This window comes from Varanus komodoensis, unplaced genomic scaffold, assembly GCF_004798865.1.
Source record: "Varanus komodoensis strain SLA01 unplaced genomic scaffold, ASM479886v1 scaffold38, whole genome shotgun sequence".
Classification (NCBI taxonomy): domain Eukaryota; kingdom Metazoa; phylum Chordata; class Lepidosauria; order Squamata; family Varanidae; genus Varanus; species Varanus komodoensis.
The window spans coordinates 6761538-6785824 of NW_025335909.1; the positions used below are offsets into that span (position 1 = coordinate 6761538).

A 24287-nucleotide genomic window follows, 5' to 3' on the forward strand; every position below is an offset into this window, starting at 1 on the left:
AGGCTTTGGGCTGGTGGACACAAACTATTGAGACAAAACTACAGCGACTTGCCCAAGAAGTGAAGCACAAGGCAGAGACTGACTGCACAAAACCACTCTTTGGAACCCCAGAAAGATGTCCCTGGGGGACAGTGCCTCACAGGCCAGCTAAAAAGCAGGCTTGAATTAAAAAATCTTACGAAGTAAAATAAAGCTCAGGAGGGGCAGGAAGTCTGCTGGGCACCGAGATTCCCTTTCTGTCCGCTTGGCCTACGCTACCGTAATGTCTGAAAATGTCTGCGTGCTTAAAGTGCTTTGCCTCTGAGTTGAGTGGACGATTTGCGTGGAGAGAGGCTCTGTTAATCCCGAAGAGAGCGGGAGAGGGAGTACGTGAGGGTGGTCATTGCTCTCGGCTGTCCCCTTCCCCCCCGCTACTCCCCTGCTTAAATTTCCATGAGTTCGAGAGATGACGATGACTCACAGCTTGGAGCGAGCCGAAATCCCGAAGGTGCTACTTTTGCTGCCTCCTGTCATGTACTGAATTTCCAGCATACCAGGGAGATGTCTGCGGAGTTTCTTGGATGATGTGCCGTCCACAAAACCTCCCGCTGGTTTGCACAGGAGCGATTAGCGAGGTGTGCAGGGCTAGGAAGCCGGCGCTTCACCACCGGCTTTTGATTCCCGCTGGCTGGCTTGTTAATTCCGTATTGGTTTTGCTTCCTCCAGGATATTGATGCTGAAAGACTGGCACGGACGTCCTCAGTTGGCAATGCTGCCTTGACTCCCTCCAACATACAGACATTATTGGGTGGTTGGTTATCTTGTGCCCAAGGTAAGTTCTGGAACTTTATATGAACAGATCTCAGGAAAATCTTGATCCCTTTCCTTTCTCCTTCCCTTTATTTATTTTATTTATTTCCTCCCTGCTCTCAATTTTAAGCAATGCTGTATTTCTGACTTATATATTCTGTGCTGGAAAGCAAGCAATGCCATACAAAAATATGAGTTCTGCTGCTGCAGCCATTATATAAAGTAAACACAGAGGACTTGGGCTGTCTTGTTTTGGTTTTGCTGAAACATGAGTTGCCACAAAAGTCTTGGTGGTCCTATTCTCTTATCATTGGATGTTGCAAGCAGCCACTTCTCTGACTTGTGAGATTTCAGCAGGTTTTGCTCACCCACTTTCAAGGATACTTTTACAGCCACAGGGACTAGAAACTTGGCCTGTTTAACACATGTTAAAAGATAGCATAGATTTTCAGGAAGTGGAATTTCTGAAGTGGACATTCGCTTTGCATTTCAGGACTTCAGAACCTTAGTAAGGGTACAGCTCTGGAGGGGGCAATGCTCTTTTCCTGGTCCTTTTCTGCGTTTTTCAATTAGTTTAGTTCAGCACCGAGCATTGCAGAATGATGCAACTTGCATAAATTCATTCAGATTAGGGAAATGGGCATGTGTTTCTCTGTTTTGTATCTGCTGTCCTTTAGCTACAGGCTGTGGCGAGGAACAGAGAGCAATGCAATCTACAGAAATTGAGCTCTCTGTCTCTCACCTTGACGCATTCCTTCGCTCTAGGTTTTCTGCCATTTTCCTGGAATTAGAGAAGAAGCAGAGAGTTCTCAAAGGCTGGCTTTGGTCAGAGTCTTCCTTCAGCACAGCACTCGGGCGTTCCCAGAGAACTTTTGAAACCAGTCCCACACAGTTCCCGTAACATTCACGGAGAGGGCAGGTGGATGGCAGGGTTCTTGTCTCTCTCCAAAATGCTAGCAACACTGGCAGGAGAAAAGACTGCTTGGTTTGCCCCCGTCTCTCTCCATGTTGCCCCCGGGGGCTTGAGGGCAAGAATCCACCTCCTCTCCCCACAGCTGTGCTCACCAACTGCTCTTGCTCCTTGTCCTGGCGCAGAGCATGCAGTCTTTCTGAGGTGCCACCTCCTCTTCAGTGCGGTCTGGGCCAGAGACACACCACAAGCCCATTGCCGCGATGCAAAGGAGGTGTGCAAACCCCCTGGGCTCTTGCTGGGGTACGACCCCCTGGGCGTTCTTGCTCATACCTGCCCTTCGGCGGATCTCTGACCTCTGCAGCCTCCTCCAAGTACTGTAGAACTCAATCCATGGGGAAGTGACTCTTTCCGCTGCGTCAGTGGCATTTCAAGTGGGTCTAAATATAACTTCTGAGGATTACTATGGGGTGGTTTCCTCCCTTGACTCCTTTCCAGTGAAAGCTCTCCGCTCAGTACAGGGTTGAGGCACATGGTTCTCACCGGGAGGAAAGAGTGGGTGACGCTCATGGGCCTTCCAGCCACAAAGTGAACTGACTATATTTCCTGTTTCCAGTAGAAGAGGAGACTCCTCAACTAACGTGGCTCGTTTATGAGCTTTTTGTGCATTTAATTGGAGATTCTTTGTTGCCTTTTAATATAGGCACCTGGAGACTCTATTCTGCCTTCTGTGGGTTTCGAGAGGGGAAGGGAGCAAGAGCTACAATTACAAACACAGCTAAGAAATAAATGAAAAAGCATTTTGCTTTCTCTGAAACAAACAAGGAGATCCTCAAAGGATCTCTTTTTGTCTTAGAACAATCCCAAAGCACTCATTTTGCAATCAGATTAGTAACATGCTGCAGAGTCTTGCTGATTTTGCAGAAGAGTGATCTTGTTGCATGGACATGGCTGTTGGAACTCGCTTTCAGAAGACGTGTCCACGCTTTAAAAGGGTTGGGGCCAATCGATTCGTCGAGGCAGCAAGGTCTTTCAGTGGCAACGCTTCGTGATCTGTTTTCTTGGCCTCTCTGGATCTATTTTAATCAGCACTGTATCATCCATTTATGGAACATGTTCTACTGGCAAAACACTCCAGAATCTCAATCCGGTTTAATTCAGGTATCTATCTATAGGGGCAGTCACTGTGGTTACAATTTCTTTGAAGGGGTAATTTTCATATGGTCACCCTGAATGTCTATTGTATAAACAAGACCTTAAGACCAGTTCTCCTCCGGCAATTTCAAATATGTCTTCTCTGAATAATCTGGTTTGTAGTAGAGGAAACTTCTGTTTTGAACGAGACTGAAATGCGCAGGAAGAGGATGCCTGGGATGTACTTCTGATCCCCCCCCCCCCCGGCCCCTTGCATTTTCATGATGCCTGAAACTGCTCTTGGATGCAACCCATTGTTCTGTTAGCTGCCTCTGATGATGATTTTGCATGTCCTGTGTTTTGCTCACAAGGGGAAGGGATGTCTCTTTCGGTCCAAGGGTTGAATTCAGTTTCAGGGAAACTCTTGTGGGTGCAAAGCAGTCATGGATGGGGCAGGGGGGACAGGGCCAAAATGTGAAACAAAATACCAGTGTATTTTAGCTTAATGCACATATTACCAGTAACCAGATCACAGGGGAATATCATATGAACCTTTCCAAATGGGAGAGAAATTGTGTAGAAGCTGGCAAGCCACCCAAAAATGTGTGTTTGGGAGAAGGGATTGGGGCTGGAAGGCTGGATTAGACCCCCAGACTTTCTGTCTTAGAGTATGGTATGGTAGACTTCTGCCTTTTAAAAAACCTCTCTTTTGTATAATGTTGGTTGCATTCTTTGAGGAGGCCATCACTAGCATGCTTCTTAACTGGATCTGGCAAGAGACTAATTAGCAACTGGCCGCAAAGCTGTTTTGGAGGCGACAGGCAGCTCTGGTGTTGATTCTGATGCTGAAAGTCGATTCTGCATGAGAGGGCGGGCCGGCCTGGTCCTTTGCGAGGGGCACAGAGAAAGTCCGAGGCAGGTAGGGGGTTTTGAGCCCATCACATGGGTTTTGTTTCTTGAGAAGGATGGAGTGAACATGCCGTAGGTTTCCCATCCTCTTTTTCAAGACTTCGTTTCCAACTATTGGAGCAGAGCCTTCAAATGTGGCTTAATGATTTTGCTGCTTGGGATCCTTGTAGTGAGAAGGGCAAAACACGCATAGGAGCGTTCGTAAACAAGGCAGGCTATGGGCAAGGCAATAGAGCGCTGGAGGAGGTTTGGAAGAAGCCTTGCTTTCGAATGTGAGCGTGTCTCTCCTGCCCAGAGAGAGCAGGGTATGGTGCCGGGTGTGTGTGTGTGTGTCTTGAATCAGGACGTGCAGCTATCGCGCTGCAGAGCCTTGTAAGTCCCCCCCCCCCCCCCGCCCCGGTTCAATGTTTCTCCAGCATCCCTGGCTACAAGGATGCCCTACAGCATACAGGGCCCATCTGCCTGAATATTTTGGTGCCACCTTCCTTGCTTGCCAGACCCTATGGATTGTCTGGGCACGATCCTTCCCTTCATAGCATCATAGAAGAGTAGAGTTGGAAGGGGCCATGAAGGCCATCGGGTCCAACCCCCTGCTGTTGCAGGACACCATGTCACACCATCCCACTCAGATGGCGGTCCAGTTTCAAATTGAATTTTGAGCCCCTCTTCTGCTGAGAAGACTCCGCCTGAGTTTATATTCCGCTTTTCCTGACTCCTGGCTTGCAGTGCAACCCCCTTTGTGGTTTTAACTACCTTGAGTTCCCCCTGGAACCTCATTCCTGCCAGTCTGGGGCTGAGCACCTGCCTGACTGGAACTGTCAGCTGCATGCCCCAGGTCATCTTCAGACCTGGACCGTGCCATTTCCTTGGAGAATGCACAGGGACATCCAGCAATTGCCCACACAGGAGGTGGCCCTGAGGAATCGAGACATTGACAGCCATGGGACCAGACGTCTCCATGCTGGCAGGTAGGTCCTGAGCTGCTTTGCAATAGCTCCTAAACCACACACAGGTCATGGTTTTCAAGGTGTCTTAGAAAGTACTGGTGTTCTCTCTCTCCTTGGAAGTAAGCAACTCCAAAAGTCCTCTCGGAGAATTCAGAAGTTTGCTTGCGCTTGTTAATGTGAAAGTGGCCTTTTCAAATGTGTTCAGCAAAGGACTCTTACATCTTGTAGCTGGAAGGTTATGTAACTCATTGGAATCTGAACTCACTCCAGGGCCCATTTCTGCTCCCAACAATGTGTAAAATATCACGGTCTCCAGATGCAGAAGCACGTTCTCTTTTACTGTCACAAATCCAGCAGGAAAACTTGGACAGCTCCTTCCCCTGTGGTTTGTTGTTATGTAAATAAATCCTTGGCTGGGTCATCCTTGTCTCCAAGAGGGGAAAAATGTAAACAAAACAGCGCTTGGTTGTTGTGGGGAGAACCGTGCCTCTGTATTAGGGAGAAATGGAAGGCTGGGGAGGGCTGTGGTTCATGCCATTAATTTGTTTCTTTGTTAATTCTAAATTGCAAGTTCGTAGCCATGATGAACAGTGTATGTAAGAGAAATGTCCTCTTTGCCTTTGTAAAATACTTTATGGTAGCCTTGCAAATAACTCAACGGAAACTACTAGTCCACATGGTTTTAGGCTAAACAAACAACCCAGGGACAAACGAATGCGACTTGTTTGTTACTACAATAGTTGTTTACTTCTGTCAGAGGAGGAAGAAGGGCTTTGCGATACACAAACAATTCCCGAGTGTCCTTGTGAGCTGCAGACCTGCCTTCTATAAGCCATGTCTTGGCACATCCTCCCTCAACCAGATACCTTCAGGTATGTCAGGCAATGGCATTATTTGCTGGAGTTTGGGTCAGGGCTTTGAAAGTGCAACCTATTGTTCCTTTAGAAGAGCTTGACTGAACCTAAAGCCTTCCAGTTGCGCTGAAACACACATTGCACAATCCTAACCAATGGCCTACGCAGGACTGATGTGGTGGGAGCTGTGGTCTGCATTATGTGTAGGGGTCAAGTTGCGGGAGGTGGCTTACCCTGCTTAAAGTTCAACGTCTCTCTAGAAATGCGAAAGAAGGGCAGATTTCAGCCCAGATCCACGGTTCCTACTGCAAATAGCAGGCCCAGTCATTCAAGTGGTCTCTCTCAGACGGTGGATTTAAAGAGAGCTGTCTGAAACGCAGCAGCTTACCAGCTATTAAATTCACTATATTTATTTATATCCTGCCTTTTTTTCCTTTCAAGAAACTCAGGGCAACTTACATAATCCTCCTTTTTCAATCTTATCCCCGCAACAACAACCCTGTGAGGTAGGTTGGGCTGAGAGTCTGTGACTGGCCCAAGCCACCCAGTTGGCTCCATGGCCGAGCGGGGACTCGAACCCGGATCGCCTGAGTCCCAGTCCCGTGCTACACCCACTGGCGCTAAGAAAACCCTAAATTTTCCCCCATGGGGACATGCCATTTAGCTTTTTTTTTAAAAAATGAGACCTGGTTTGGGCACCAAAATGTTGTGGGCCAGGAGAGGCATCCCCAAACGCATAAATGCATGCTGGGAATATGATGATACGGACAGGTGTGCCCATTGCTGAACACTCAGAAGCAAGAGGCAATCACATTAAAAAGCACATTGTTAATCATTTAGGGATGCCTGTATTTATAACAAGGAAAGATAGTCTAAATCTTGCCTGCAGAAAGCGCAAAGTGGTTCTTGCTTGCGTCTTAGGGTGATATATGGACTTCAAAAAGTTTCTCGGTTTCTTGAGGCTTAACAGAGTTGGCTGAATCTGGCCAAGAATGTTCTGAACAGTTCTTTAGTTCCTGGAAGGAGACTTGCACAAGTTTGTAGTTTCTGAAGCAGTGTCATTAACAAATGTAATTTATTCATACTTCAGGCCAGAGTGCAAAAGATTAATAAGTGCACTTTATTAATAAAGGTAATAATTTAGGGATCTTTGTAGTTTGATATAAACAAGAAATGTAAAATACCAGAAGCATTGGATGAAAATTAAAATGCCAAGAAATTGAGTGAAAAACATTGGTGGGAAAGGCTTTTTTTTAGGTGAAAGCAAAGAAAAAAAATATTGCTGTGACATTTGAACTTGGTTTCTAATCAGGGGTAAGATTTGGACATGTCTCTGCATGGCACTGTAAACAAACTGATGGGTTTGTGCACATGATGATCTGGCTTTCCAGTTCCTGGTAATTGAATCTCTCTGAAGAAAGAAGAGTTCATTAAAACACAGCCTACAGTCTGTAATTCCTGATGTACCTTTGAGGATGGGCCTGGATCCCGCTAAAACGCTTTTGAAAGCTTGTTCGTGTTTGCGATGCAGTCATGTTATCAAAAAAGGGATTGTAAGTTTTTATAGTTAAGGAGAACAGGAAGAAAGGAGCCAAACTCTAGTGATGGTTTGCTGGCCTTTTCACAGTTCTTTACTGTTCTTGTTTCTTGAGTTCCCATGATTACCAGGCACCACTGTGGCTTAAATAACCCACAGTGGGTTATGGTGTGTGTCGGCCACCACTGAGAATAGTCAGCTTGCAGTGGACAATTGCCGTGGCTTATTGTGACATGTGAACCAGGGCTGGTTATCCAGGTCTGCCCAAATTTGCACCTCATGCTCCAGTTGGGCTCCCACTCGCCCTGCGCATGGGCGATAATGGAATGCGCTCCCCAGAGAGGCCTGCCTGGCGCCGTCGTTATTTGTTTTTCGGCGCCAGGCGAAGATCTTTTTATTTCAACAATATTTTAATAACTTTTAATATCAGTTTATGGGTTTTCATCTGCAGTCAGGGTGGATCTGGATTTTATTTGTATTATGTTTTATTTTATTTTATGTAAGCGGCATACAAATGCTCTAAATAAATAAAGTGACACATCCCTTTATCTCCTCCTCCAAGCTGAGGAGAGTAAACACTCTGAGCCAATGCCGAGTGTTGCAGGGCCAGCTTCAAGACTGGGAGGGTGTCTGGACGTCCTTCTGTGCCTGGAGGGAGCAGCTGGGCCAAACATGGCGCGTTCTGCGCCCAGTGCGGATACTGGCACAATGGTTAGCTTTGCCTAGGCACAAACAGTACGGAGTTGGGCTTTGCTAGGACTCCGGGTCCGCCCCACACCTGCTTTCATTGCTTCAGGCCAGAGGGCCAAATCTGGCCCTCCAGATGGTGTCGGACTCCAACCTGCACCATCCCCAGTCGGCATGGCCATTGGTCAGGGATAATGGGAGTTGTATTCCAACAGCATGGGGTGAGCCCTGATTCCTCATCCCTCATTTAGAATCTCTGCTGTGGGATGAGGTTGCTGGCAAAAAAAATTCTCTGCATTTCGAGGGCAAAGTACGAGCCCGCAAGGGGACCCGTGGTTTCTCCTGGAAGATGTGGCTTCCACGTACCGAATTATCTACTGCTCAGGACTTGCATTTCAGAGAAGTGGCCCCCATTCCTTCCTATCAGTATTGTTCAACGGAAAAAACAATTGTTTTTTTTCCTCTCATTTTGCGTTCTCATTTTTAATCTTTAAATTCTGCCAATGCAAATAACGCATTAATAGAGTGGAAGACCAGATGAAGGTTTAAGGGAAAGTTGGTGTTCATTTTTTGAGCCAACTAGATGCCTTCGATTAAATAAATCCTTGTTTAAAGAAAGGGGGAAAATGAAAGAAACATAATATACATTTTATTGTAGCATGCAAAAGCTTACAGAATAAATTTCCGGAATGAGCCATTTGGAAGGTCTCTGTGGACTTTAAGATCCACGTCATTAATTTAATTCTGCTGCTTTCATTAAAATCATCTACACATTTTTTTACTACAATATACAGTACAGATGCACTTAGAGTGGGAAACCAAGACAATCAGAGAAGCATTTCAAGAAAGTAATATTGAAGAGACTCACTAATGGTTTTTGAAAGATGCCTGGAAACATGAGCATTAGGCTAGCCTGCATCAGCAAATTAAAATTGGAGAGAGAGAGAGAGAGAGAGATCTGTATTTCCCCCCTGCTTTTACTACCCCTGGATAATGCTGGTAATATTGTGTTCCTCTGTAATTGAGCAGTCAGAAGAAGCAAAAGGGCTCTCTAAAATTGGAATTATCAGTGAATACAAACACTATTGGAGATGAAGCACGGGAGTGAGACTATAATTAGAAGGGGCCGTTAATCGAAGGAGCATCTCATCGGACGTGTGTGCTCTGGCCCCCGTCCTGCTGTTCCCCAGAGCCCACTGCAACCGTGCAAATGTCACATCTGCTGCAGGGCTCGTAAACCCTCTGCGTGGCCCAGGAATCTTGTACGCACAACGTCGACCTCTCTCGCCCTTCTCTGAAGATCCTGCTCGATGTGCCCCCTCTGCCTGTTCATCGAACATCAAAATGCAGCTTCGCTTTGCCTTCTGGGCGCCTTTCGTTCACCAGAAGGTCTGAAGGGAGAACTTGCTGGTGTGCCAGACCCAATCCCAGTCATGTGCAGGAGTCTGTGTGCACATATTGTATGTGTAGGTTCTGTTTCTGAGGTCCAGACCTTCCACTTAATGCGTGAGCTCACAGATATTATGATGGGGTTGGTGGGTATGCTCCCGCTCCGTTTTCCACACGGTCAGGTCATGCGTGAAGAACATGTTTGCCAAGTCTTTCTCTCAGGGTTGGACTTGGGTTGAGACTTGAGTGGTGGGTTAGACTCCTCAAGATCCCTGAAGTTACCAGCTGGAGCACCAGGCCTCTGTGTGGCAGAAAGACTGGCTGATTGACTCCAAAGGCTTTTCATACAAGGCACGCCAACTGAAGAGGCCAAGGTTTCGGAGGATGCCAGCTGGCCAGATACGAAGCCGCTTGGCCATTTTGTTTTGATTTGTGTATGCCTTGAGACTGGTTTTCACAAACACAAGGACACGTTTAGTGTTTTGGTTGTTGCTTAATTCCTCTTCGCTCAGCCATTTTTAAAAAGATTCTGCGCCTTAAGAAAATAGACAACATTTCACTTGTCTAATCCAGTCTAAGTTGCTCAGCTTGGCCCTTTGCTCCAACCAAAAATGTTACGTCCTGTTGAGATTTCAAGTGTGGCCACCTTCTCTTTCCGTACTTCTTCAGGTAGAGCCTGGGGGCTGCCTGGCCCCAGCCCTGGCCGAAGGTCCATGAGTTCCCTCTCCGTTCAAATTCTGAGCTCTGCTGGAAAACACACGGCCTTCCAGAGTCCGTTGAACATCAGCTTCCATCAACCCCTGCCAGCACAAACCATTTTTAGTTGTGAGGGAAGCTGTAGTCCAACAAATGTATTTCATTTGAAGATACAGATCCTGCCCCAATCACAGGCTTAGAGAGCAAGAATGTTGGAAGATGAGACAGAAGTAGTCTGTGAAATGTTAAGGATTAATGCAGGATTCACTGAGATAATAATCCTGACCCACAGTTTGGTACTAGTGAACAAGCAAGAAGGTGTCTCAGCTCAGGGTTGTTTGTTTAAAGCTTTTCTGTCCCATCCTATTACAAAGGCTCAGGACCATCATACAATAAAAATTGGAAAAAACCACAGTTCTCCCACTCATTTGCAGACAAATCAAACCTCTTTTGTGGTGAGGCTAGCCACAGGCTGCCCTCTCATCCAGATGGTCCAACGACAGTTTGCCCTCACAAACCACACAGTTAATTCTTGCGATGACACAGCAAACTATAATTTTTCCCAAGTTAGGATTAGGATGAGGGAGCCCGGGAGCCCAAGGCTTTGGGGTGAAGTGGCCTACGGTGTCTGCAGTAGGATGTGGGATAGTTATGGGGGGGAGAGACTCTTCTCCGGGTTGTCTGCCTTAAATCAGGGCTCTCGCTTCCGAAGAACATACAGAATCCCATTTTGGTGAATAACACAGCCCAAACTGCTTGGTTCTCTGTATCCTGGCCAGGCCAAAAGTCAATGCTGCTAGAGATAATGCCTGCCCATCCTCTGCTAGAACAGTGAAGTGGATTCTACTCAACTGAATATAAACTGAGCTGGGCCTGTGTTGAGTTCACTTCCCATTTTGGCATCTGCCTCTAAGCCCATTTCTTCTACCCGCACAACAAGTGAACCATCTTCCCCAGCCCTTTCGTGTCTTCTTTTTGCTTCACTGCTGACTAGATGATAACAAAATGCATGGAGGGATCATTCAGTATAAAAATAAGGAGAATGTGTGGGTATATTTTTCCTCATAAAAATGAATCTGCATGTGTCCGTAATTAGTCGAAATGCATTTTCTTTGCATTATTTATTGCCTGTGCTCCAGAACCTGCCACAGTTATGTCTGTCCACAAGCTGCCTGAGAAGATAAAGTTGGCCTCTTGAAATAATTTTTTAATGACTGCAAAATGTAATTTGCCTCCCACTGAAGTCAATGGAAAAATGGTCATTAGTTATAATGGGGCTAAATTACACCCTAAATATATTTAATGGTTGTTGATGCTTTTTTAGTCTTTATCCTCTTTATTTGGGAAAGGAGTGCTATCTAAAAAATAATAAGACAGCTGTGGATACAAATGCGAGCATTTGGCAATATTGGTAAAAATGTGAAAGTAGTCTGCAGATGAACTGATACTTATTTTTGCAGGGGGATCAAAGAACTAGTCTGTTAAGTCACAATAGGCATTGAGGTTGAATATTTGAAAGCAGCCATCCCATAAAATATCTGATACCTGCTTTTCCCTCTTTAACCTGTATTGTGTTCAGACTTTACCCTGCAGCACTGCTGCCTTTCCATCAGCTGGAGAATTCCCGTGAGGTTGTTGGCTTGGTGAGAGCTAAGGAAGCGTGGCTCTCTTTTAATGGAAACAACCACCCGCCGGAGGTCCAGCGTTGCCCTTTATTTCAGCCCAGTGGTGGGGGAGTCGTTGATGTCCCTGCTAGCCAGGTGACTTGCAGACCCACTAAACCAAGTGCCGATGAGGTCCAGTCTGGCAGAGATTCACTCAGGTTTCTTTATTCAGCTGAGCAAAGCAACCAGGTGTCTGCTCCTTACAGGCAGGCAGGCAGCAACACACACACACCGTCCTCCTTTTCCTCCCTTTTCCCACTTAATCTCGCTCCCGTTGTTCCCTCATCCGATCCCCTCTCAGGGTCTGCCTGGCCCTTTACCCACTCCCCTTGCGGGGTCTGCATGTCCACCTCGTGCAGGGGCTTATCTATGTCCCATCCCTTCACAGGGGGAGCGTGATCACTGCGTAGGGGGTCTTCTTCACACTACCTCTGTCTGTCTTTATCACCATTCCTTTGCCTTCCCTTTTTCCTCTCTAAAGCAAGCAGTTTTACAAAACGCAAATGGTGTTTGTTAAGCTAATCAGGCTCCTTCAGAGTCATTGTTTGTGTCGAAGGCCCCTGTGCGGGAATGGCTGTGATATGACGGAATGGCTGTGATATGACTTGGCTGTTGGCCGTGGAACTCCTCGGGCCTTTGGTCCTTTGGTCCTTTGGTCCTTTGTGCACCCAAAAGCGTCTCCGCCAGGGGCTTAACGAAGGAATATGTCTGGACGCCTTGGTAGCTCAACCATTCACGAGTGGGGTGTGTGGTGGAGGTTGGCTTGGTAGATGGCCCAGGTTGTGCATGAGTGTGGTGGCGTTTCCGTTGGTGCATGGCTAGGCAGTTCTCTGGTTTTGGAGGCCTCCTACTCCCAGTGCAGCCCATGGGATCATGGGAGCTGTAGGTGAGAACTTCAGGAGACCACAAATGGTTCACTAGCTGTGCTAGTTACAGAGTGAGAGACATATGTGACAGATTTAAACTGAAGCTCTAGTCGCTTTCCCCAGCGCCGTCCAATCCCTGGGAATCCTGTGGCCTACAGGGTATGACGACCAGACCGCGGCTACAGTTGCAGCCTCAACAAAATCAGCGTTGGGTTTGTTTGTAATGATTGATTCCATGTATTCCATTTTTATCCGCTCCTCCTCCTCAGGACGGCACACATGCCGTCTCCACCCTGGCTTTATCCTCACACCAGCAGCAAGAGATGTGAGGGGGCTCCAGGGTCTTGGTCGCGGCCTGTGAAAACGAAAGAGGAAATGCTCAGAGTGCATGTCTTAGAGCTAAGAATGCTAACTTTCATGCCTGCAGGGTGTTTGCCTCACCGTGACACCCTGGAGCGTGCGCGGGGCCGCTTTTGTGTGCCTGCTTGCGTGCCGTTCCAGTTGTGACTGTCGTCAACATGGAAAAGTTCCTCGTTTTTCCGAGTAAAAGGTCGCAATCCGTTTCTGGACTGCAGCCCAGAAGAAGTCTCTGCTTCTTTGTTTGCAAACAGTGGTTGTTGGAACACACCCAGAGCGAATGCAGTCTGTACACCCACCCCGCTTGTGTCTCGTTGGTGAAAAATGCATCGTGTTCTCCCTTCTCACACCCAGAACAGCCAGTCAGTCCTCTGGCTACCTATGTCCTCACTTTGGGCAGGAAATGCCGCGTTTTCAGCCTGATCTCCTTTGTTCTGTCAGGGCTTGAACCCTGAAACTCCTGACTTGGAGCTGAGTCAAATGACTTGTCTCCATTAAATACATATCCATGTGTGTGTTTAGATAGCAGCTGCAGAATCTCTGGTCTGGATTGCAACTGGCAACAAATGAGGGATGTTTAGCCTTTACTCCTCATTTCCCAATAAAAACCAGACAACTGCGCATTGCTACGGTTTTCTTTGGGTGGGGGGGATTTTGGGCAGAACTATGGTAGGGGAAGGGGCTAAGCCCTCTCCCCCTGAGCTATGGAACCGTGAGCACCCAGGACTCCAGATACTGTAATCAGCAAAAAGCAAAAAAGCTTTTGCATTGGACAGACTCTATATGAGCACTAGGAACCCACCCATTATTAATACAATGGGGTCTGGCCCTTGGTGATGATACTTAATAAATAACATTAATCTAGAAATAAAACCAGTCACTCTTTGTTAAAGGCCAAGGTAAAAAAAAGACATGCAGCCGCTCATGTAATATTTGAATTCTTCCCATTTATATTCCATTGTTACCTCTCTTACTGTATTGTTTCCTCTGCTAGAAAATAGTGCTAGAAAATGCTTTAATTAAAGGGTTCATCCATATTCTAGAGCAACTTAGTATTATTAATAATGCATACCCTGTTGAGAATATAGAATTACTGTCCTTCTGTGCATTGTCCTCCTTGTTAGAGGATCCTGTCCCAGAAGTTTAGAATCATTGTTGATCTTTGCAGCGTCTAGACTGGCACAGTTGTTCGGCTAGTTTCTGAAACCTCGCCCTGCAACCCCGGGAATGCCTTCCACTTCACTTTTCCAGGATACAGTTCCTCTTCTCCCGTTTCTTGCTGCCTTCGTGGTCATTTGCCATTGGATCTACCAGTGCTTGCCTTGTCTGATGCTAGCCTAACTCACCATCTTAATCCTGATGATGGGCCACAGGTTGGGATCCAATACCTAGGAAAACAGGAAGCTGACTTACGTTGAGTCAGCCGTTTGGTCCGGTGTCGTCAGCATGGACAGGCAGGAGCAGGGAGCAAGCCTGGGACTTTCTGCAGGCAAAGCGGGGGCTCTGCCACGGAGCCTCGGCCCCTCCCTGGAAGAGCAGCTCCCCCCATATTCTGCCTGTGCATCAAGACCCTCAGATGAGGCTGCTCCCTCTGTTTGATGAGTTGGGGAAGTACATCATGCTTGTACAAAGGACAAGAGTCGCCCTGACTTTTAGAACACCCCCTCCAGGGAAGCTTGCCTGTAAAATATATTTAGCATCAAGTCAAAATTTTTACAATTGGCTCCATTTCCGTTGTCTGCAGTGTCGTGTTCTGTTGCCTCTCAGTTTTATGTTATAGGAAAGAATAGATTGGATTAATTATATTGAATGTTTATTATTATACACTGTCTTGGAATCCACGGGGATGAAAAGCAGTCCAGAATTCTTTAAGCGAATAAATAATTGTATTGCATCTTAGTAAGTCATCGGATGTTGCTTGCGTGCATTTTCCCAAGATAGCCTCTACCCCCCTATATAAATTGAACATTCAGGGAGTGGTATCTGGCTTTTTTTAAGCCTTGGAAACAGTGCTTGTTTTCTTGCTAATCAGGTAATGTTGTCGTGTAATGTTATGTTATTATGTTGTTGTAATTGCAGTTTGATTACTTTATTCTGTTAACTATTGAATCACTATGTATGTTGTTTGAAGACTGCCATTCCCAAGATAAACTTGCAATGTGGCATTGAGGGTTCTGGATATAAATGATAACAAATAAATAGATATGCCTGAAAAAGACACACTGCTTATGGCCCCAAGAGAGCCAGATTTGCACAGAGCTGACAGACTTGTGTCTGCAGGAGCCAAGGTGCGGTCCAGACAGAGAACACTGCAAAAGTTTGCGTGCAGAACCTTTAAATGCGACTCCTGAGTTTCAAAGATGGCAGCACATCTTTGCCCATGTGTGTAGGCAGAAATTTTGGGAATCTTAGCTGTCACTTCTGGAGGATGAAGAATATGGATTTAGCAGTGCTGCCACATCTGATGAGGGAGAGGAGGAAGACCATCTGTGTAACATGGAGAGAGAGAGAGAGAGAGATCTTGGTTTCTTTCTTCTCCTCCTCCTCTTCTTTTTCTAATAAACAGCACATTTGGGCTGAAGATGTTCTAAACCATACACAAGTTGTTGAAGATACTACATGGCCTTGCATCTTGGTTGCCTTAATCTTGGCTCCAGATGGCACATTTCATCAAAACATTCACCCACTCAGGTTTACACCTTCTGAAGGAATTGGCAGATCTAAAATCTCTCCCCCAACTCTCTCTCTCTCTCTCTCTCTCTCTCTCTCTCTCTCTCTCTCTCTCTCGCAGCCTATTACGCTCCTCAGCTTGGTGTTCGTACTTGCAGGTGGTGTGCGATCCCGCACACTGAATTTCATGCTCCGAGGCACTAATGTCAAATGTTTGATCACCATTAAAAAAAATATTGCTAGTGTATTGGATAAGCCATTTCAAATTGCAAGGCTTTTCAGGAAGCCAAACTAAATGCATTATTGCACAGTTCATTCATTAACTCTGCTGTTGTTACCCCTTCTTTGGAGGAGAGCTGTAAATAAATAGCCATTTGGACATAGTCAGGTGTTGCTAGAATGAACTCCGGCTGAAGGGAAGCTTTACACATGCTGAGTTATGTCTCTCCACCTTTATGGCCACAGTTATTACCATAAATATGTGTGTGGTCAGGTCAGTGAGAAGCTGAATTGTAACCTGCCTTCAGGAAAAGGAAGTGAGGCTAAGGCTTAGAAATTGGTGAAACTTAAGGCTTAGAAATTGATCAGGCTGACATGCAACCAGATCATTGGCTTCATGTAGGAGATTTTCCTCGAAGAATGAATTGTGTTTCTGATATACAGGCACACCTTCGTTTGTGGGGTTTTTGTCTCTTCTCTCTCCTTGCTGAATGTTTCTCCAACAATGACCTTCAAAGGTGGCGCGATACTCAAAACCACAAGTTGTTGCCTAGGATGTAGCACCAAAGTACAATTTGACCACATGCCGATTTGCAAAGCAGCTTTGGGTTCCATATCCTGCTTTGATGGAACCAAAATATGGGTATTCAGGGACAGTAAAATGCACATATTAGCAGAAATTGCATCAAAATGTATGCATTCATGTATAAAATGCACTAAATGGCATTATATTAAGGAGTACTCCTTGCAAAATTCATGCTTTCGGTGAGCATACGTTAGGAAAGTGCTCATCAATTGCATACAGATTTTTGTGCAAAGTGTACCCAGTGCAGGAATAAGATGGAACAAGGATAGAAAAATAGGAGAAATGGTGAGAGATTGACTGATCTAGCCCTTCTCGTCTCAGCTCTAGATCTGTGCTGCAGAATGGGAATACAATGTGTACTCAGATGCGACAGTGACCTGAGCTTTTGCATCTCGTGGAGAAGGGAGAATTTTAACTGGCACAGCCTTGCTTTCCTCTAAGGTACTCTTTCCCGACAAGCTACCTTGGTTGAAATGGCTGCTTCTGCAAAACTCTTAAAAGGCACAGCTGTCCTCTCCTCTCTGAACATCTGGTGGCTGGGGTGATTAGTCCCACAGGGTTGCTGCGAGACTGAAAAGAGGCAGCTGAAACGGACTTTATAGGTGAAGTGCTCTGATCTTTATAGTGCTAAGATACTATAAAGGACAGTTTTGTTTGTTTCTGTTCCGAAATCAGGGTGTCAACTCAAGGAAGATGATTCCCAGTCATCTTTTATTTTGTGTTTGCTGCACGTGTGTGTGTGAGAGGGAGAGAGGGAAGGAGGTAGGGAGTGGCTGAGCACACTCATTAATTTTATTTAAGGCCTAAGAGCACGATCATTTCTTAAAATTAACTGATGGGCTGTTGACTTGTCACCCTGTGAATGAAATCTCCTTGGTTTGTAATTTGTTTGACAGGGTTTCTGTTCTGTTGTCAGTGTTCTAATTACAGGGAAAATATAACCCAGATGTTTGATCTCTTTTGTTTATTTTTGTGTGTGCCCCTCTGCCTTTCTTTCATTAAATTGGTGTTCTCCCCCTCCCCCCCCCCCCGGTCTGTTTGTGATGTGTTGTGGCTGGGGTGATTTGCTGCACGAGCTGTTTATTAATTTTTATCTTGGGCATTGTTATCATGTCTTGCTCAGATAAGACTGCAAATGATAAGATCCCAAAAGAAAAGCAAGCTACAATAATAACACTAATAAGAGTTTAAAATATTCTAGAACAGAGTCATTCAAAAACCCAGCAGTCATATTAAAACAACAGTGCTCAGAAGTCATTGTGAAAAGCAATACACGCCCCCCCCCCCCCAGCCCAAAAAGATGCCTTTTTGGAAAGCTGTGTCTTAGCTATCCACCAAAAAGCGGAAAAAGGTGGGGCCAGAGAGACTTTGCTGGGGAAGTTGCTCTGAAGTCTGGGTGCCACATCAGAAAAGCCCTTCGAGGACCTTCTGGGCACAGATGCTCGGCTTGCTGCAGAGCTGTGGTCCCTTTCCCAAAATATAATCTATCATGCTCACCTTCCTTCTCATGGAAAGAGGCTGAGGGGGGCCAGGAGCAGAGCCATGGAGGTCTTGCCAAGATTCGCACTGCTGCTTGTCTGCAATATAAGTCAGCGATGTAAAATAAGTATTCAACCTGTTAGATGCCCCTACAACATTTAGCACTTGGGTAATGCAAGTAAAAATGATCATCTGCCGGTACTGTGGGCCCGATCCTCCCTCATTTCACCGTGTCCACTTAAGGCCAGCTCTGATGCCAGGTCTTAGATAAGGAAATAGATCCGGCCTATAGGTCAGGTGATACTGGGCCATGATTTCATTAATAATGGAAGGTGATGGCTTCTGTCACTTCTGCAGCTGTGGACCAGCCTGAAGACCCGTCATTCCTGACCAGTACGCGATGCTTGCTGGAGCCGATGGGGAGGGAGTCCAGCAGCATCCTTGTCCTAGGGAATTATAATTGTTCCTCGAGCAGCGTCCTCCGTCTTCATGCCCCAAGTGTCCATTGTCCACAGTTGGGGAAAGGCACACCTGCGTGACGGTGCCAATAGTTCGGGATAGTCCTTGGAGGCTGCTGTGTGTGAGAAGTGGCAGACCGTGTACCTCCACGCCGCCTCCTTCATTCCTTTGACCCATATCCTGCTTTTTTGTTACGAAGGACTCCAAGTGGCTTACAGCATTCTCCTCCTGCTGCTCGCAGTCTTCCTGGCACAACAACAACCCTGTGAGGTAGGCCGGGCCGAGAGTCGGTAGTCTTTGGCATCACCGTGCACCCTGCACTGAGGAGGCGGCTGGGGCTGGGCTGCCTCGAGGCTTCACTCAGCTCTGTGGCCTCGCAGCTGCTTGCCGTGTGCATGAGAGACAAGACACGTCAACCCACACGCCTAGTGAATTGACTGGGGAGGAAGCTGAATGCCAAAGCGTCATGTCTCTAGCAACTGGCCGTAGCGTGTTAATAAGGCAGCCCACCAAAAGAGGCGCTTATGTACTTAGGACTAGTACCCGAAAACAGCAATGCGCTCAGCGCAGGATTTGCGGGGGAAGTGCCCAGGGACCTGCTCAGCTGGAGGGCCTCAAACTTAGCGAGTCTGGTTATTTTGAAGTAAGTGAAGTGATACAGATTACTGTTTAACGAGGAGCCGTCTCCCCTGGTAAACACATTAAGTCCAGATTCTAAAATTACCTAATTGCACCACTGCCAGGAAATAGGGACTTCCCCTGATAAATTGGATGGAGCTTATGAAATTGGCTTCTCCCCCAAACAGCATCCCTTCCATTGTGTGTGTGTGTGTGTGTGTGTGTGTGTGTGTGTAATTTTGAAAACCTGTAGCCGTTTTCCACCTGCCAGAATGAAGTGAACATTTGGATCCTGGGGCCTTTCATTTTTAGCCTCACAAAGGCTTAAAATGCTCTTGGCTCTACCTGCCCCTCAGACCCAAGGAGGGGAAATTGGGTGAGCCAGCAAGTGAAAAATTACATTTCTCCGTAGCGATCTCTGTGGAAGAGATTTGTTTTCAGTACGGCGTGTCTCGCTGAAGGTCTTGGCAGCGAAGTATTATACTTTGTGATGGGTTCCAGTTCTTTCTCTTTGAACCCCCTCCCTCCATCTGTGGGAAAGACCTGAGGTTGGATCCGGGTTTATACAAACTTGGAGTAGACTAACTCAGGACTAGCACAAGTCCCAGTGATTTCCATGAGCCTCTTTTAGGGATGACGAATTGGAACCTCACTCCTAATAGGCCTTCCCTTGAGAAGGTATTCTGGTCTGGCTTGACTTCGATTCAAAACAAAACGGCAACGTGGTAAGGGACAAGTTGAAAGAGTGGTGTTGGGTCCGTGAGGCGTTTTGCCTTGATTCCCTGTGCCAGCTCTGGGGCACCATTTCAGTTTCCTTAGCTCAGACCGGAGCTCAGTGTGAGATCACATGTTTTGCCAGGTCCCATCCCTGGCCTGAAACCCCGGAGAGGCATTGCTGCCAGCCAGTGATGGGGATCCTGGGCTAGGTGGGTGAGGATCTGGCTCGGTGAAAGGTTGGTTCTTGGGATTCCTCGATAGGATGACCAGTAAATCGCAATTAAGTGAAGGACACTCTCTGCTGTTAGGCAGGAAATGCCTTCTTCATCTCAGCAGCCTCTTCCTGGAAAGCCCTTCCTTTGGAGCAGAGCTGCAGAACCTCGGCCAAGTCCAGCCCCTGCCCCTCCGGGTCACCAGGATACCCCACCCCCTCCTCCAACAACCAGTCGCCTCTTGGTTTCCTCGCTTATTTACCATCTTGGAGAAGCTGTGTTTGGTCCATCACTGGGCTCTAGATTAGCACCCCTGCTTCCGACAGCTGCTTTGAGAAGGTAGGTCTAAGACCCCAGCCACTTGCCGCCCTCTGTGGCCAGCTGGCACATGTGTCGCTGTAGCTACAGCATCGTCCTCTGCAGAAGTGCGATGTTGATGCTTAGTTGCAGATTGCAAGAGGCCGGATTGCTCTCCTGAGCCAGAAATTAACACATAACATTCACCTATGTTTATTTAACTCATGGATTATTGAATTCTGGGGCTGTTGTGATGCCAAAATACCGTAGTTCGGTAACCACAAACAACTCAAAAACAGAACACATGGTTTGTTGTTGTATTGTAAACTCTGGATTGTTTAAACTAGAGGTTGTTATGTACAAACCCAGAACTGTGAGAGTTTTTTTTAATGTTCACCATGCTACAGAGAGAACAGACCACAACAAAAGTCGATTTACATGCCAGTACTTTAGGGCTGCAAAGACATCTGGGGATACAGGGAGGAGGTAGATAAGCAGAGGAAGGAAGCAAGGACACCAAGGTTTGAGAAAACAACTACCACTTCTTCGATTGTCTTCTGGGCAAATCCTGAGTAGGCCATCAGACCATTGGTTAAATAAGCCATGGGTTAACCTTATGTGCAAATCAAGATAGTATAAGGCAGGAAGCCGTGCTGAATCAGACTAACATTCCATCCTGTTCCACACCCTCCTTCTCCAAGTGGCCATTCAGGGGCCTCCAGAAAAGTAACGGGCATGAGATGAAGGCGGCGTTAATCCTTCTCCTGCTCTTGGAAAAGGTGGACTGGCCCTGAGCATGGAGGTTCTGTGGTGCTGTCATGGCTAATAGGCTTGGATAGCCATGCCATCTGAGAACGGATCAAAGAATCTTTGCCCTTCTTGTAACAGTGCATCCTGTTCATTAATTATGAACTGATCAGTGTAAACCACTTCAGGTGCATTATTTTGGAAATACGGTATACAAACAAACCCACTGGCTGGCTATATGTGTGAAGACATGGTTTATTTTCCCTGGCCTGAATTAGCTGAATTCATTGCTGGACCACAGCTTGTAGTTGTATATGGGGGTGGGGAGAATTTCTACACCATGCATTACCTTACAGTTTCCGGTCTTCCCCTAGTCATGTTGTAGCTATACTAGTAAAAAACCGAAATGAAACTTGCTTGCCTTTGTTCACTGCAAATGTTGCTCCAAGCCCTCGATTTCTCCAGGCGGCTCTGCCTCATTTTTTACCATGTGGGTCTAAGCACAGGGCCCATTCTGCTGGGAACTGTGCCTTCACCCCCTTGCACATGGACACCTGGCCACCTTGTGCTCCCACGCCGGAAGATGTGACGTTTCCGACTCTTGGTTTTGCCTCAGCCCCCTGCCAAGTGGCATCCGCGCTCTCTGCCACCGCCTCTAACGAAAGGGCCAGCTTTCCTTGGCAAGAGCTTCCATGCATTTTGTACAGCTTCTGCACTTCTCCATGGCAACACAGCTTACTGTTCCCGGCTGAAGAGAGAATCTGTTTTCCTTTTGGTGCCTTTTCCCCGCTCCCCCTCCCCGTGCCTTCTTTTCCGCTGGGCCTTCTTATCCCTGGGCATGGATGCACTGCCGGTCTTTGTTGGTCTCCGGGATGCGTAAGGAAAGGACCGGGGAAGCCTTGTCATCGGAGGATGCCAACGCAAAGGGGATGCTGCAGAAGCTGGGGGCGGGAGATGGAGAAACGAGATCCGCAAATGCTCTTAGTAGGTTCTTTACAACAGGTAATTCTGAAAGCACTGACACGGTAGTTTTTGGCAGCTGGGAAAAGGACGGCCCAGAATGGCCACTATCCTTTCCGATTAGTTGCGGTTTTGATGATGTGTATACACCCATCTGAGTGAGAAACTCAACTGTAGGAGCAGCTTGGCCCTTTCAGAGGGGAATTCTTTGTGGGCTTTAATTGTTCCATCCTGTCCGGACAGATAACTGAGTGACTTTTACATGTTTCAGTTCATTTCGGTGTGTTGTAACAAAGGCAGGTCTGTATCTGAGCCTTTTATGCTGGAGACGGTAAAAACAGAACACAGTGGAGAGGAAGTCTTATTATAATTGTGTTGCTACTGGCCCTGCCCTCAAAACATTTGCATAGTTTTTTATCCTGATGTGAGCTTCAAGGAAAGTGATGTGGCTTTGCTGACTTTGGGCACAGTTGAGTTTAAATCGGGGAACAGCTGGCTGCAAGGATACTTGTTGGGTGAAACAGGTGTATGAATTTCAAAGAATGTGTGCCAGCTGTAAATCTATACGGCTAGACAGAAAGTGAACATACACTCCAGGATGGGAAGGAAATCACGTGGCTATGTGTGTTTTTAACCAAAGATGCCAATGCCAGATCCAAGGTTTAGGCCAGCCTAGGATAAGTTTCCCTTAATGGACCATCTCCCAGGTGGGTTTGTTCCATCTTTACTTCCTTCTTCCACTTCTACTTCACTCCCCTGCACCTGAGTTCAAACATCCTGAAGGAAAATTACAATAAACGGTTCTGTTCCTTTCCTCTTGTTGCTCTTTGCGTGCTCAGAGGCAGCTGGTGGATAGCAAGGAGGGACTTGGGCCTGCAAGCAGCAGCTCTTCACAGCAGCTCTTAAATGATGGTATAAAGGTTTCCTACCCCGCCCTCCCAATGGAAGACCATGCTATGGAAAGTCTCCATGTTTTGGAAGTAAATTATCCAAGGTGCAAATTGGCATTGATTTGTAGAACTTCTCCTTCCCCGGGTATTGTCCATGCCTCTTACGTTGTCCAATGTTTTTTCATGTAATTTTTATCTCCTGGAATTTCCCCAACAGGTTCAGGGGGCATAATGTCTGTGAAAAGGTCTGGTGTAAACAATTAGTTCAGATTCGTTTGCTTTTCTGCAGCATGTATGGCTGCAGTAATTGACAGCAGCAATTCTGTTTGGAAGCGGTATGGTTTGACGGCTCTGCTGGTGATCGTTGTGTCTATTATCTGCAACTCTCAAGGAAAGGAGTCATAACTACCTCAGACGTTTGCAAATTTGGCTTGTGTCTGGCACGAACACCCAAGTTAGATGAGGCAACAAAGACTTGTGGCATGATCAGGCAGCGGTAGGAGAATTGAACTGGGGCCGGAGACGCATCCTCTGTTCTGGAAACCTAATGAGAATCAGTTGGGGTTTTAAAAACTGTGAACCCCTGGCTCTGCCTAAGCCGCATATGTACGTGTAAATAAACCGCCAATGTCTCTAGACAGCTTTTAGCGCTACACCGTAATCGATCTTCCACTGTAAACTGCATGTATGGTGTCTTGTTTGTAGAAAAGAGGGGCCTATGTAGTTTCTGCCAGAAATGGTGGGTCTGTTTTGGGATACCTGTGAACATAATCTGTCCACCCTTGCACATATAAAAGAAGTGTACAGTCTACAGCTCTCAATGCATAGCCCCCCCCCCCCCGGGCATTCTCTTTCATGCATATCCAGGTCTGAAGGGGAACGTTGCAAGGTGAGGGACTGGCAGGGCAAAGAATAGAGCGATTTAGGACTGAATATACTGCAACATGTATGTTTTTAACTTGCAGGCAGGAGTTAGTTTCATTTACTGTTCTAAAGGCGAAGCTCCTCCACCCGCAGCCTGTATGTATGTATGTATGAATGTATGTATGTATTTAAAATATTTATATGCCATCCTAATCGCAAAAAAGCCTCAGGATGGCTTACAATGTCGAATATAACATAAATGACATAAATAAAATTCCCAACGCACCTGTCACAGGCCTCTCCGCATCACCGTCTCCGGATTCCACCTCCTCAGCTTCCTGGGTGTATATGCCCGGTCTGACAGAGTCTGCACGCCACGCCAAGTGCCACATTGAGTTGGCGTTGTCGGTCGTTTCAGAGGGGATTAGGAGAATGGGGCGGTTTCCCCGTTTTGGATACTTTAACTCGAACAAGCCTCCCTGAGTGCTTACGGCTTGCAGTGGGGATGCTGAGTTTGTTCTCAGGATGGCTTGTTGCAGCATCCGAACTCAGCAGTGGGTCGTCTCAGGCAGCTACGGATCTGCCTGGAAAGAGCTGTGAGGAAGACTGCAGCTCCCTGCGCCCTTGCCGGCGCAGCCTCCCCGCTCGCTCCTTGGCTGTACCTGCCTTTTGTTAGAGAGATTTCTGGAGATGATCCGGCTAGGGAGGAAGGAACTCTTTTGGATGGGAGTCATTTTTTTTTCTTTTTTCGTTTGCTGTGTATGAAAGAGATGGGACTGTACTTATGGTCTGAGGGAGAAAGAAATTGCTTTGGGGGTGGGGGAGGGATG

At 46.8% G+C, this 24287-nt stretch overlaps 1 protein-coding gene across 1 annotated transcript in view; it reads left to right on the forward strand.

Moving 5' to 3' along the window:
* Positions 1-501: 501 nt before the first annotated feature.
* The window catches only part of PITPNM2 (phosphatidylinositol transfer protein membrane associated 2), a 117542-nt gene continuing 93756 nt past the window's right edge, over positions 502-24287 (forward strand). The window contains exon 1 of the mRNA XM_044440536.1: positions 502-811. The gene's annotated coding sequence lies outside the window, so the exon portion shown is untranslated. The remainder of the gene's footprint in view (positions 812-24287) is intronic.